General features: G+C 46.3%; 1 protein-coding gene and 1 pseudogene across 1 annotated transcript in view; both read right to left on the bottom strand.

Moving 5' to 3' along the window:
- Window positions 1–14,361, bottom strand: part of NBEAL2 (neurobeachin like 2) — a 158,704-nt gene that overhangs the window by 135,241 nt on the left and 9,102 nt on the right. The gene's annotated exons all lie outside the window — the stretch shown is intronic.
- Window positions 6,129–6,246, bottom strand: LOC136654488 (5S ribosomal RNA; annotated as a pseudogene).

The raw sequence follows: 14,361 nt of genomic DNA, 5'->3' as shown, positions 1-14,361 counted from the left end.
ATTTTCACAATGGAGAGAGGTGAAAAGCGGTGTGCCCCAAGGATCTGTCCTGGGACCGGTGCTTTTCAACCTCTTCATAAATGACCTGGAGGCAGGGTTGAGCAGTGAAGTGGCTAAGTTTGCAGATGACACCAAACTTTTCCGAGTGGTAAAGACCAGAAGTGATTGTGAGGAGCTCCAGAAGGATCTCTCCAGACTGGCAGAATGGGCAGCAAAATGGCAGATGCGCTTCAATGTCAGTAAGTGTAAAGTCATGCACATTGGGGCAAAAAATCAAAACTTCACATATAGGCTGATGGGTTCTGAGCTGTCTGTGACAGATCAGGAGAGAGATCTTGGGGTGGTGGTGGACAGGTCGATGAAAGTGTCGACCCAATGTGCGGCAGCAGTGAAGAAGGCCAATTCTATGCTTGGGATCATTAGGAAGGGTATTGAGAACAAAACGGTTAGTATTATAATGCCGTTGTACAAATCTATGGTAAGGCCACACCTGGAGTATTGTGTCCAGTTCTGGTCGCCGCATCTCAAAAAAGACATAGTGGAAATGGAAAAGGTGCAAAAGAGAGCGACTAAGATGATTACGGGGCTGGGGCACCTTCCTTATGAGGAAAGGCTACGGCGTTTGGGCCTCTTCAGCCTAGAAAAGAGACGCTTGAGGGGGGACATGATTGAGACATACAAAATTATGCAGGGGATGGACAGAGTGGATAGGGAGATGCTCTTTACACTCTCACATAATACCAGAACCAGGGGACATCCACTAAAATTGATTGTTGGGCGGGTTAGGACAGACAAAAGAAAATATTTCTTTACTCAGCGCGTGGTCGGTCTGTGGAACTCCTTGCCACAGGATGTGGTGCTGGCGTCTAGCCTAGACGCCTTTAAAAGGGGATTGGACGAGTTTCTGGAGGAAAAATCCATTATGGGGTACAAGCCATGATGTGTATGCGCAACCTCCTGATTTTAGGAATGGGTTAAGTCAGAATGCCAGATGTAGGGGAGAGCACCAGGATGAGGTCTCTTGTTATCTGGTGTGCTCCCTGGGGCATTTGGTGGGCCGCTGTGAGATGCAGGAAGCTGGACTAGATGGGCCTATGGCCTGATCCAGTGGGGCTGTTCTTATGTTCTTATGTTCTTAAGGGGAGATAAAGGGAGACTTAGAGATGGCAGAGAAATTAAATGAGTTCTTTGCATCTGTCTTCATGGCAGAAGACCTCGGGCAGATACCGCTGCCCGAACGGCCCCACCTGACTGAGGAGTTAAGTCAGATAGAGGTTAAAAGAGAAGATGTTTCAGACTTCATTGATAAATTAAAGATCAATAAGTCACCGGGCCCTGATGGCATCCACCCAAGAGTTATTAAGGAATTGAAGAATGAAGTTGCAGATCTCTTGACTAAGGTATGCAACTTGTCCCTCAAAACGGCCACGGTGCCAGAAGATTGGAGGATAGCAAATGTCACGCCTATTTTTAAAAAGGGAAAGAGGGGGGACCCGGGAAACTATAGGCTGGTCAGCCTAACATCCATACCGGGTAAGATGGTGGAATGCCTCATCAAAGATAGGATCTCAAAACACATAGATGAACAGGCCTTGCTGAGGGAGAGTCAGCATGGCTTCTGTAAGGGTAAGTCTTGCCTCACGAACCTTTTAGAATTCTTTGAAAAGGTCAACAGGCATGTGGATGCGGGAGAACCCGTGGACATTATATATCTAGACTTTCAGAAGGCGTTTGACACGGTCCCTCACCAAAGGCTACTGAAAAAACTCCACAGTCAGGGAATTAGAGGATAGGTCCTCTCATGGATTGAGAACTGGTTGGAGGCCAGGAAGCAGAGAGTGGGTGTCAATGGGCAATTTTCACAATGGAGAGAGGTGAGAAGCCGTGTGCCCCAAGGATCTGTCCTGGGACCGGTGCTTTTCAACCTCTTCATAAATGACCTGGAGGCAGGGTTGAGCAGTGAAGTGGCTAAGTTTGCAGACGACACCAAACTTTTCCGAGTGGTAAAGACCAGAAGTGATTGTGAGGAGCTCCAGAAGGATCTCTCCAGACTGGCAGAATGGGCAGAAAAATGGCAGATGCGCTTCAATGTCAGTAAGTGTAAAGTCATGCACATTGGGGCAAAAAATCAAAACTTCACATATAGGCTGATGGGTTCTGAGCTGTCTGTGACAGATCAGGAGAGAGATCTTGGGGTGGTGGTGGACAGGTCGATGAAAATGTCAACCCAATGTGCGGCGACAGTGAAGAAGGCCAATTCTATGCTTGGGATCATTAGGAAGGGTATTGAGAACAAAACGGCTAGTATTATAATGCCGTTGTACAAATCGATGGTAAGGCCACACCTGGAGTATTGTGTCCAGTTCTGGTCGCCGCATCTCAAAAAAGACATAGTAGAAATGGAAAAGGTGCAAAAGAGAGCGACTAAGATGATTACGGGGCTGGGGCACATTCCTTATGAGGAAAGGCTACGGCGTTTGGGCCTCTTCAGCCTAGAAAAGAGACGCCTGAGGGGGGACATGATTGAGACATACAAAATTATGCAGGGGATGGATAGAGTGGATAGGGAGATGCTCTTTACACTCTGACATAATACCAGAACCAGGGGACATCCACTAAAATTGAGTGTTGGGCGGGTTAGGACAGGCAAAAGAAAATATTTCTTTACTCAGCGTGTGGTCGGTCTGTGGAACTCCTTGCCACAGGATGTGGTGCTGGCGTCTAGCCTAGACACCTTTAAAAGGGGATTGGACAAGTTTCTGGAGGAAAAATCCATTATGGGGTACAAGCCATGATGTGTATGCGCAACCTCCTGATTTTAGAAATGGGTTATGTCAGAATGCCAGATGCAAGGGAGGGCACCAGTATGAGGTCTCTTGTTATCTGGTGTGCTCCCTGGGGCATTTGGTGGGCCGCTGTGAGATACAGGAAGCTGGACTAGATGGGCCTAGGGCCTGATCCAGTGGGGCTGTTCTTATGTTCTTAAGGTGCCAGTAGCTACTGCTTCAACATCCAGTGTATGGCTATTTGTATTGGCAACCTTCAGTCTCGAAAGACTATGGTATCGCGCTCTGAAAGGTGGTTCTGGCACAGCGTCTAGTGTGGCTGAAAAGGCCAATCCGGGAGTGACAATCCCTTCCACACCAGGAGCAAGTGCAGTCTGTCCCTGGTCTGTCTCCCTGGCTATGGGCCTTCCTTCTTTGCCTCTTAGCCTCAGACTGTTGGCAAAGTGTCTCTTCAAACTGGGAAAGGCCATGCTGCACAGCCTGCCTCCAAGCGGGCCGCTCAGAGGCCAGGGTTTCCCACTTGTTGAAGTCCATCCCTAAGGCCTTCAGATCCCTCTTGCAGATGTCCTTGTATCGCAGCTGTGGTCTACCTGTAGGGCGCTTTCCTTGCACGAGTTCTCCATAGAGGAGATCCTTTGGGATCCGGCCATCATCCATTCTCACGACATGACCAAGCCAACGCAGGCGTCTCTGTTTCAGCAGTGAATACATGCTAGGGATTCCAGCACGTTCCAGGACTGTGTTGTTTGGAACTTTGTCCTGCCAGGTGATGCCAAGGATGCGTCGGAGGCAGCGCATGTGGAAAGCGCTCAGTTTCCTCTCCTGTTGTGAGCGAAGAGTCCATGACTCGCTGCAGTACAGAAGTGTACTCAGGACGCAAGCTCTGTAGACCTGGATCTTGGTATGTTCCGTCAGCTTCTTGTTGGACCAGACTCTCTACTGGCAGATATAAAGAGTATTTTCCAAACTTAACTGAGAAAATGAATAAGGACATAGATAACGCCTTAAATGATGGACCAATAGAACAGGTGGTCCAAGAAGTTTTTGAACTGAAACTTACAAAAGGGGACATTCAGACCTTAGGCAATCACAGATGGCTCAGTGATGTGATCATCAATTTCTGTATTAACCTTTTAGTGAAACCCAGACAAAATGGAGAGCTACCAACACTCTATGTATTTTATACCTTCTTCTACCCCAAGTTAAGACCAGGAAGTGAGAAAGTAGACAAAAAAGAGGACTTGTTCCAATATGATATAATCCTGGAGCCATTATATGAGAAGGTACATTGGGGTTTGGCTGTTAAAAGAACAAAAGAACATAAGAACAGCCCCACTGGATCAGGCCATAGGCCCATCTAGTCCAGCTTCCTGGATCTCACAGCGGCCCACCAAATGCCCCAGGGAGCACACCAGATAACAAGTGACCTGCATCCTGGTGCCCTCCCTTGCATCTGGCATTCTGATGTAGCCCATTTCTAAAATCAGGAGGTTGCACATGCACATCATGGCTTGTAACCCATAATGGATTTTTCCTCCAGAAACTTGTCCAATCCCCTTTTAAAGGCATCCAGGCCAGATGCCATCACCACATCCTGTGGCAAGGAGTTCCACAAGTTATAGAGTTAACAAAACCAATCATTCAGTATTTTGACTCACTGAGCCAAGGGAATAATAAAATTTGCAAAATACTGGTGATGTACTTACAGAATGAAAACCAAGACAAAAGGAATAAAGATCTTAACACTTCAGAACTGACACTCCATCAAACTGAATCTTGTGAAATTCCTCAGTGACAAGGACTGTAGGGTATTGGCAGGTACACCGACTTCACTACCAGGGATAAGCCCATTAGTTTCACAAAACCCCATATACCCTACCTCTATAGGAAAATGGTTTGGGAAATCCTTCATTGACAAATGTTATCCTAGGATAACCAACCTGCTGAATCTACCACTAACTGAACTTGACTTACCTGGAGAAAAAGAGACATTTCATAACCAACCCAGCTGAGAACTATATCCCTTTCTATAATCAGGGATGTGCCCTGGAGGGGGAATTATTGTTTTAAAATAATAATAATAATAATAAAAATGAAAGACAGATCTTATTACCTCAAGATCAATAGAGATTATTTTCACCTTGTGGGAGAAGAAAGGCAGAAGTTAAACTGCTAAAGCAATGTGACTATTGTATATTTTAATGTCATTGGTTTGACTAGTAAAAGTTACCTCAAAGAAGCTTGATCAAGGGGGGTAGGCAGGTGGGAAAGGGTTTTCCAACTGTCTTTTCTCTTTGCCCCTGACCTGTGGGAAGACGATCAGGTTGAGGTTGAACAGGAAGCCCGGCCCATGTCAGGACATTCTGCCAGAAGCTTCCACAGAGGGGCTATAAAAGAGCAAGGAGAGCTCCATTCGGGCTCAGTCTTTTGGACTGATGCCGGTAAGACAACAAGGGTCTGTTCCATCAGCAACCCAAAGGATTGCTGCCCAGTCCTAAGTAACTGCATTTATATATTGCAGGTCATGCATTGAATAAGAAAATCATTCTCCTTTGTTTTAATAAAATTATTGTTAATATGATAGAATTTTATCTGCCTGTCAATCATCTATGACAGTTTAACTGATCTTAACTGAACTTCGACAGCAGCGGTTCCCAAACAAAGCAAAGGATCAAACTCAGAATGCCATTTTCAAGTGAGGGAAAGACTTCTGCGCTTACATCAACCAAAGACAACAGTTAAGAAAATTTGGTTAGTGGACTCAGGAGCTTCTAGTCACAACTCCTCAGATATTTTTTTTCAGTCTAGAATGATGAAACTATAGGAAAGGTATCTGTAGTAAGTGGAGAAACATTAGAGATCAATGGAAGAGGTCAAGGAGAATTCAGTTGTAATGCAAATAGAAGGATTGTTAGTGCAATTGCCAAGGAGGTATTGTTTATTCTGGAATGACATGCAAATATATTAAGTGTTTCACAACTGGATAACAAAGGCCTACTGTTCTCCAGTCATAAAATGTATTATAAGAAAGGATGATGAGCTGATTGCTCAAGCCTTCCAACATGAAGGCTTAATTAGATCTAGTGTGATCAGATAATGTCTACACAGGACAACTGCAAGTGGGAGTCTCTTGATCAATGTCTTGGGCACAGAGACACAAATGCTATCTTAGACATTCAGAGAAGTAGCCATGCAACAGGTACAAAGGTAAAATCAAGATGCACAGATTGCACTGAAGAAAAGGGTGCCAGATCATCCTTTCCACAGAGGAATGAGCCTCACACCAATAAACCATTAGAACTGATTGGTTGGTAACCTTCAGTCTCGAAAGACTATGGTATAAGCCTACAGCACCTGGTATTCCCAAGCGGTCTCCCATCCAAGTACTAACCAGGCCTGACCCTGCTTAGCTTCCAAGATCAGATGAGAGTGGGCATGTGCAGGGATTAGTGCCATCAATAGGGAATAAGTATAATCTGACCTTTATAGATGATTACTTGAGGTACACCACAATTTATTTATTGAAGAACACAAACAAAACATATGACATGATCAAGATGTCTGTGGGTGCTAAGCAACACTTTTGGGAGAGAGCTGAAGGTGCTGCCTACAGACAACAGAGGTGAGTATGTGTCACACCTCACTCAGTCATATTTAGAGAACCAAGACATTACACCTAGGTATACAGTACCTTACACACCAGTGCGAAACAGTCTGGCCGAAAGGAAGAACAGGTCTATTGTAGTAATCGGGTGCATGCTCGTAAGTGCAAAACTTACAAATTTGTGGGAGAAGCAGTGACTATAGCAAATTATGTGCAAAATGGGCTGTCTATGAGAGGTACAGCAAAGACTCCTTATGAAATGTGGCAGGGCAGACCACCTAGTATGGAGCATCTGCTGGTATGTGCTTGTAAGGGTTATAGCTATATTCCAAAGGATAAGAGATCAAAGTTAAATGTCAAAGCAGAAGCAGGTATATTTGTTGGATATGCTCAAAATACTAAAGGCTACAGATCCATATACTTGAAAAATGACATGCATTATATTTTGCAGAACGTGAAAAAATACATGAGCCAAAGCTTCATTCAAGAATCATCAGAAACAAACGGTTGGCAACCTTCAGTCTCGAAAGACTATGGTATAAGCCTACTGCACCCAGTATTCCCAGGCGGTCTCCCATCCAAGTACCAACCAGGCATGACCCTGCTTAGCTTCCAAGATCAGACAAGATTGGGCATGTGCAGGGTAACAGATGAAGAGTTATAGTACAGTGCCACCCATGATGGACCTCGTCCCATGCAGTGGGTGGGGCAACGCCCCAGGCGATGGGCGTGGTGATGCACCATTGTCTGCCTCACTGGTTTTTTTGCTATAACTTTTGATAAAATAATTTCAATGCAGTTTGTTTCATTGCATTCTGCATGAAATTACGCATCGGGTGATATATAACATGATGGTATTATTCAAAAACACCAAGATTTTAAAAATTTTGTCCAGTAGTAGTGTTACTCCCCCCCATGTGCGTCACCTGGAGGGGCCCGCACCCGCCAGTGACGCCACTGAATATCAGAACGGATACCAGTGCAACAGGCCAGAAGATCATCAGAGAAACTAAAGGCATACTATCTTCAAAACATGGAGTGTTCTGTCTTGCAAAGACATTGTTCCCAGGGCAGACCAGGGCGGCAGACACCACAGCCAGGCCTTTGTTGGGAAAGCATTTTCGGAGTCTGCAAGAAGAACTAAACCTAGGGCATTCCTGCATCCAGTGTAGAGAAGGGTGTAAGAATAAGAGCAACATCAGTTACCCCTGCTAACTGGTTAAGAGGCACTTTTTCAAGAGGGTGCTCCTCTTTTATTTAGCAGGGGGAGAGTAATTGGCCCACCTCAACCCCAGCAGTGTCTTTTCTAGTGGCTGTCTGCTGGCGTTCTTTTGCATCTTTTTAGATTGTGAGCCCTTTTGGGACAGGGAGCCATTAGATTTATGATTTTCTCTGTAAACCGCTTTGTGAACTTTTTGTTGAAAAGTGGTATATAAATACTGTTGTTGTTACAGAAGCTGCAAAGAGTGACATAACATTCTATGGAGTAGCTACCAATCTGTCAATCATCTCTGACAGTTTAACCAACCTTAACTGAACTTCTAGAGAGATGGTCGTGCATTGCTAAGTTTTCAGCAGTTAGTTCTTTCTAGTACTCTCCAGTCAGGAGTAATTAACAAAGTAGGTTATGTTTTATGTTCTCAAAGCTGTTAGAACCTCTGGTCCAAAGCCAGATGCTTTACAAATAAGCATTTAAATACTGTGAAGGATTTGTCCGAGCTTTTAATCTCAGCCTCAGTTTCTATTCCTTAAGTGCATCATATTGTCTTCGTGGCAAGCAGCCTGGTGGTAGCAAATTATTTTTGATTACAAGCTCTCTTTTACCCGTGTTGCTCTGCTCTGCTTAACAACCACTCCAACACTATGGCAGCCACAACGGTGTTAGGGTGGGTTTTTGTTTGCAGATTGAACTCCTGCCTATCCTGCCATTTATACCACAGCCAATGTAGTCACGCGTCGGTCCATGAATTCAAGCTGGCCTGGCACAATGAACAATTGTTCACCTGTCTGATGAATGGGCTGGTCTCAGTCCTAGTTCTCTCTCTAGATCTCTTCCTACATCCGATTTTGTAACTCAGGGCTGACAGGGGAACAAATATTGGTGCAGCTTTGGTCATGCACAGTTATACTTGGCTAGTTACGGCACAATGTGGATGAGCTTAACCATTTCAGTGGACACCCCCTACTCTGCAGCAACAGAATCGAGGCAAGGAAGTGCTTGTCCAGTTACCCTTCCCTTCCCGAATCCTGACAACACACTTTGCAAAAGGGTGCAGAAACGGGAGGGGAGTTTTCCTTAGAGGCAGCATGAAAGTATTGAGTTTCTTGCTCAATACTTGTATTAACAAATGTTTTTACTCCCTGCCAAACTTCACACCATTTAACTCTCCTCTCCAAGAAATAGCCATGGAAAGAGTCGTGGACACAGACCTAGGAAGGCAAGAAATGACAGGCAGATTGGGACATGTCATTCCTTCTCAACCTCTGCTCCCCATCTATAAACCTCCCAAGACTGTTTGCATAGATGAGTAAGAGAGCCTTAAATGATGCATGTGAAGAATTTGTATGTGTTCTGCCCACGGGACAATCCATCCAAGGTGAGACTCCGGTTTAATGTCAGGATCCCTAAATCCCTGGAGGTCTGCATCCTTGGGGAACGTCTCCACCTGAAGGAATCCACCTGTCTTGGGATGCATGGGAGAAGTCCTGTTGCTCTCACCTTGGGAAGCAGGCACAGATGGAGAAAGCAGCAGGGTCTTTTGTGACTTCAGAATTCTGAGCCACTTTATCAAGGAAGGCATTCAGCTTTAAACAATTTTTAAGGACATTTTCCATCATGTTATGATAATAAGACTGCTTCAGAAGAGAATCTTCAGTAATATGCGGGGGGGGGGGGAGTTGCAAGGATTTTTGCAACGATTTACATAAGGCTTCCCCATTTCCAACTGAAAAGCACTGGTGAATGTGCTGCAGGAGTGGTATACATCTGCAGAGTAGCTGGCTCTCTCCCCAAGTTTTTAAGGCACCATGCTTGATATTTGAGTTTCGGTCTGGGTTTGAAAAAGACCAGTTTATACCAGGGATGGGCACTCAACTTGTGTGACTTGTCCTTAAGTTGCGCTTGAGTCAATTCCTTCAAAGACTCACACTTGAATCATGTCCTTCAAAGACTCGTACTCGACTCAAAGTCATTTCGAGCTTTTTTTCTCTGCCGCTCCTGCGTCTCGCCATAAGACCTTGTGGGGATCTGGATGGAGGCCGCCACCTTTCTGAGCAGATGTGGTGGGAGGGTAGGTTCCAGAAGGCAAGGCAAATAGAGGAGTAGCGTGATGGGGAGGAGGAAGGCTTCGGTGGGTTTTTTTTTGCTGCACAAGGCAGGGGTAGGGAGCAAAAAGTGGGGGCAACCAGAAAACGGGGGCTCTTCGGGACTCTGACCAAGGTGTGCCTGCCTTTGCCCAGCTGCTCAATTCCCCATCTGTCTGGACTAATAATAATACAGGTATTTATATACCACCTTTCTTGGTCTTTATTCAAGACTTTATTCAAGGCGGTTTACATAGGCAGGCTATTTAAATCCCCATAGGGATTTTTACAATTGAAAGAAGGTTCTATCTTACAAGAACCACAACATTGTGGATGTTATCTTCAGGCAAATGGAAGCTCTACCCTCTAGACCAGACCTCCTGCCCAACTGACTAGACTGACTGCCAGCTCCCTCAGGTCCCAAGATCCACCTGCCCTGACCCTGGCCAAGGCCTAGAACACTCTTGGCTGAAGATGTACAAGGCATATTGATATTCCATACATACAATCCTAGAGTTGGAAGGGACCCAGGAGGTCATCTAGTCCAACCCCCTGCCTGTCGCAGGAGATCCTCCCACATCTCCAACAGGTGCTTGTTGAGCCTCTGCTTGAAGATGGCCAGTGAGGGAGAGTCCACCACCTCCCTTGGCAATCTGTTCCATTTCCAAACTGCCCTGACCATCAGAAATTTGTTCCTGATACCCAGTCGGAATCTCTTCTCTTGCAGTTTGTACTCACTGGCTCTAGTTCTACTTTCAGAGGCAGTTGAGAACAAACAGTCCCTTCTTCCAAATAATAGCCCTTCAGGTATTTGAAGAGAGACATCATTTCCCTTCTCAACCTTCTCTTCTCCATGTTGAACATAATAATTTCTCTCAACCTTTCCTTCATGGGGCTTGTTCTCCAGCCCTCTGTTCATCCCCATTGCTCTCCTCTGAACCCGCTGCAGTTTGGGTGCATCTTTCTTAAAGTGAGGTGCCCAGAACTGGACACAGGACTTCACTGATTATTCCAAGTCATTCTAAAGATCTCCTGTTCCTCTGCTGTAGGACTGGTCACGTCTGCCTGTCAGAGGTAACCACCCTGCTGTTGACCACTGAAGGGAAGACAAGCAGCAAAACTGGCAGGCCCATGAAGGCGTCCCCATTTCTTATTCAAACCATAAAAGGCTCACAGGCAAGTTGCTATATCACCACTGTACAGCACCAAGGTCAGAGGCTACAGGAATCACTACCCCAGAACTCCTGATCTTGCTTGGGGCAGTAGCCTCACCTCACTTCAACCTTTGCTCTGACCCACTCCTGGTACCTGTAAGCAAAATAGAAGCTGTAATCCAGGATCCCCTGATCACCGAAACAGACCCTCAAGGAGCACAGGTTGCCGTTGTCATCAGTGCTCAGTGGCAGAACTTTACCTGGGCACATTTGGTCTCTGCAGCCTCACCCGCACACCACAAGTGACGGGGAGAACTCCCAATACAGCCAGTCCAGAAAGTGTTCAGGCAAGAAACTCTCGATTAAATATTAAACACCCTGAATGTCCCTGGGCAAATACTCCCTTCTGATGAGCTGGGAAATGATTTTGGGAGGGTGTGTGGGGCAGAATGGGAACAGAAGGCAGATAACACACACCAGGTAACCACAGGCCGCTCAGAGTCGATCCCAGAACCAGTAGTTGGAAGGCTGCCAAAGCTTTTGCTCCTCTGGGCCGCACCTTGAAACAACCGACCACACCCAGACTCTCATGGCTGGATGAGGCCATAAGGGACTGCCACGGCACTTATCCTAAGCCAGTCTGAATCACAGAAGTGGGTGAGGGTACATGGAAGAAGGTGGCAGCTGCTTACAGTTCATGTTGGATTTCAAAGAAGGAGGAACTCCAATTCCAGCTTTGCACAGATGCCTGGCCAAGATCATGGGAAACAGTCACTGATCCCTTTCCCATGTCACCCTTTATTTCTGGAGCTCCCTACCAGGATCCCTTTGTGATGCAGCTTCTCTCTCAACACATTCACCAGGGACTGAGATTCAGAGGGAAGGGCTCTTCCCAAGTTTTAACCAACTGGGGCCCAAATCCTAACCCACTTTCCAGCACTGGCACAGCTGTGCCTATGGGACATGTGCTGCATCCTGCAGTTGGGGGGGCACTCATGGAAGCCTCCTCAGAGGAAGGGAACGTATGTTCCCTTACCTTGGAGCTGCATTGCCATTATGCCGGTGCTGGAAAGTGGGTTAGGATTGTGTCCTGGAATGGTTTTACACCACAGCGTTTTAGGCCCTGCCACCAGCCACACAGAGCGCCAGTCAGCTGCTGATATTCTTTCATCAAGGAACCCAGAGGCACCTGCCAGTCTCTCTCTCAGGACCCCTTCACCAACTTCTAGGCAGCAAGAAGCTCTGGCTTCCTGCAAAAGAGGAACTGGAGTGTGAGACAGGAAATGCGATCAGTTCCAGCAGCATTAGTAGCTACCATGAGAAGGGAAGGATGCCAAAAGGTGGACTTGATGATTCCTCTCGAACACCTACAGGGGCATGTGGCACCACCTTCTTCAGTTAGAAGCCCCATCCATGTTGCATGCACCTGTGGTACCAGTCCACATTGTGGACGATGCTCTAGGGGTAACTTTGGTGCAGGAGCTGGAGTTAAGTTGTGTCATATGCATTCAGCACATGTCTTAGCAATTGCACACCAGCTGATTGCCTCCAACTGGGCAGCCAGAAAACTTGTATTCCGATTACTAGCACTGTGCAAAACTGGGGAACTTCAAAACCTGGGTTGCACAAGACATTTTCGGTTCTCTTGCAAGACTGGAAAGCCACAAACCGAAGACAGGCTGGGACTTGGCTGTGGAAGTCTGGCTAGCATGGCACATTCTCTCTTGCATGCGTTTGTGCCACTTTACTAGACGTACTTCTCTTTCACCCAAACACATTTGCAGGCTATGCTACCCAGAGCTACAGGTTACAAGAGTCAGATTAAACAGAGCGTAAAACCAAGAGTGGGGTGGGGGGGGGCGAAGGAGAGAACGAGAGCACAACATACTAGAGGCGCGCCCTTGGAACCCAATGGTATCTAAGGAATTAGGCCATTTATTGCAACCTTGAAGCCTCCTGTAACAGGGTTACAGCAGGCCTCTGTTGCAAGACCAGCACTCCCTCCTCCAGAGAAGCCTCTCCATGAAGAAGGCCAATTCTATGCTTGGGATCATTAGGAAGGGTATTGAGAACAAAACGGCTAGTATTATAATGCCGTTGTACAAATCTATGGTAAGGCCACACCTGGAGTATTGTGTCCAGTTCTGGTCGCCGCATCTCAAAAAAGACATAGTGGAAATGGAAAAGGTGCAAAAGAGAGCGACTAAGATGATTGCGGGGCTGGGGCACCTTCCTTATGAGGAAAGGCTACGGCATTTGGGCCTCTTCAGCCTAGAAAAGAGACGCCTGAGGGGGGACATGATTGAGACATACAAAATTATGCAGGGGATGGACAGAGTGGATAGGGAGATGCTCTTTACACTCTCACATACCAGAACCAATTATGGGTTACAAGCCGCCATGATGTGTTACATTATGGGTTACAAGCCATGATGTGTATGCGCAACCTCCTGATTTTAGAAATGGGTTATGTCAGAATGCCAGATGCAAGGGAGGGCACCAGGATGAGGTCTCTTGTTATCTGGGGTGCTCCCTGGGGCATTTGGTGGGCCGCTGTGAGATACAGGAAGCTGGACTAGATGGGCCTAGGGCCTGATCCAGTGGGGCTGTTCTTATGTTCTTATGTATGATCCTCTTAGCCCAGCCAACCTCACAGGGCTGTTGAGGTACTCAACCTGTACTCCCTTGCAGCGATAGCGGCATACAAACACAATAGGGTAGATTGATATAAAATCAGGGCCAATTCAAACATGACTAAAATAACCCCCAAAGAGAGGCTAAGTCAGCCATCAAGTTAAATCTTGCCCAAAACTTGCCATCAAGTTAAATCAAGTTTCTACATTCCTAAACAATTATGCATGCTAATTGGATAATCTGACCACAAAGCCATGCTCATTTACAATTACAAAGAGTATTAATATTACCTAGGAGGATACGCTCCGTGTAGCTATAATTATAGAATCAAACAACCTCATAGGTGCCTGTTCAGTGCAGCCTTCCTTCTGGGTTCCAGGTCCCTGTAGTTATTGTTCAGAGGGGGGCAGGGGGTAGGCAGAGAAAGAAAAAATAGCACTCCCCTTTCTCAGGTCCTAAACGCTCCCCTGCTGTGCTAGACATTATTGATTCAATACTTTAGTCATTTTCCAGTGGAACACTCTCTCAAAGCAACTGACATGTGTTCATTTCTTTCAAGAGCAGAAAACCACCAAGGCAAGACACCCACAGAAGTGCTTTTTAAATACACAGACGTATGGTGCATATGCCCATTTAACAGGACTGCTACAGGATTCTTCAGATGGCAAGCCTGGCTGTTGCCCTCACCAAGTCGCATGGAAGATGGGAGACCTCAGATACTTGGCTGCAGGAGGAATGGCTAGCTAGAGGGTCTGGTTTGGGGTTGGCAGCCAGCCCCAAACCTCAACCTTTTATGGTTCCATAGAAGGGGCAGTACTGGAGAACAAAGGGTGTTTTTTCCTTCCTTTCTAAAACTTGCCTGTGCAGGGTGCACAGAAAT

The sequence above is a fragment of the Tiliqua scincoides genome, chromosome 5 (genome assembly GCF_035046505.1).
Source record: "Tiliqua scincoides isolate rTilSci1 chromosome 5, rTilSci1.hap2, whole genome shotgun sequence".
NCBI lineage: Eukaryota > Metazoa > Chordata > Lepidosauria > Squamata > Scincidae > Tiliqua > Tiliqua scincoides.
This window is presented reverse-complemented; position numbering and strand designations above follow the sequence as displayed.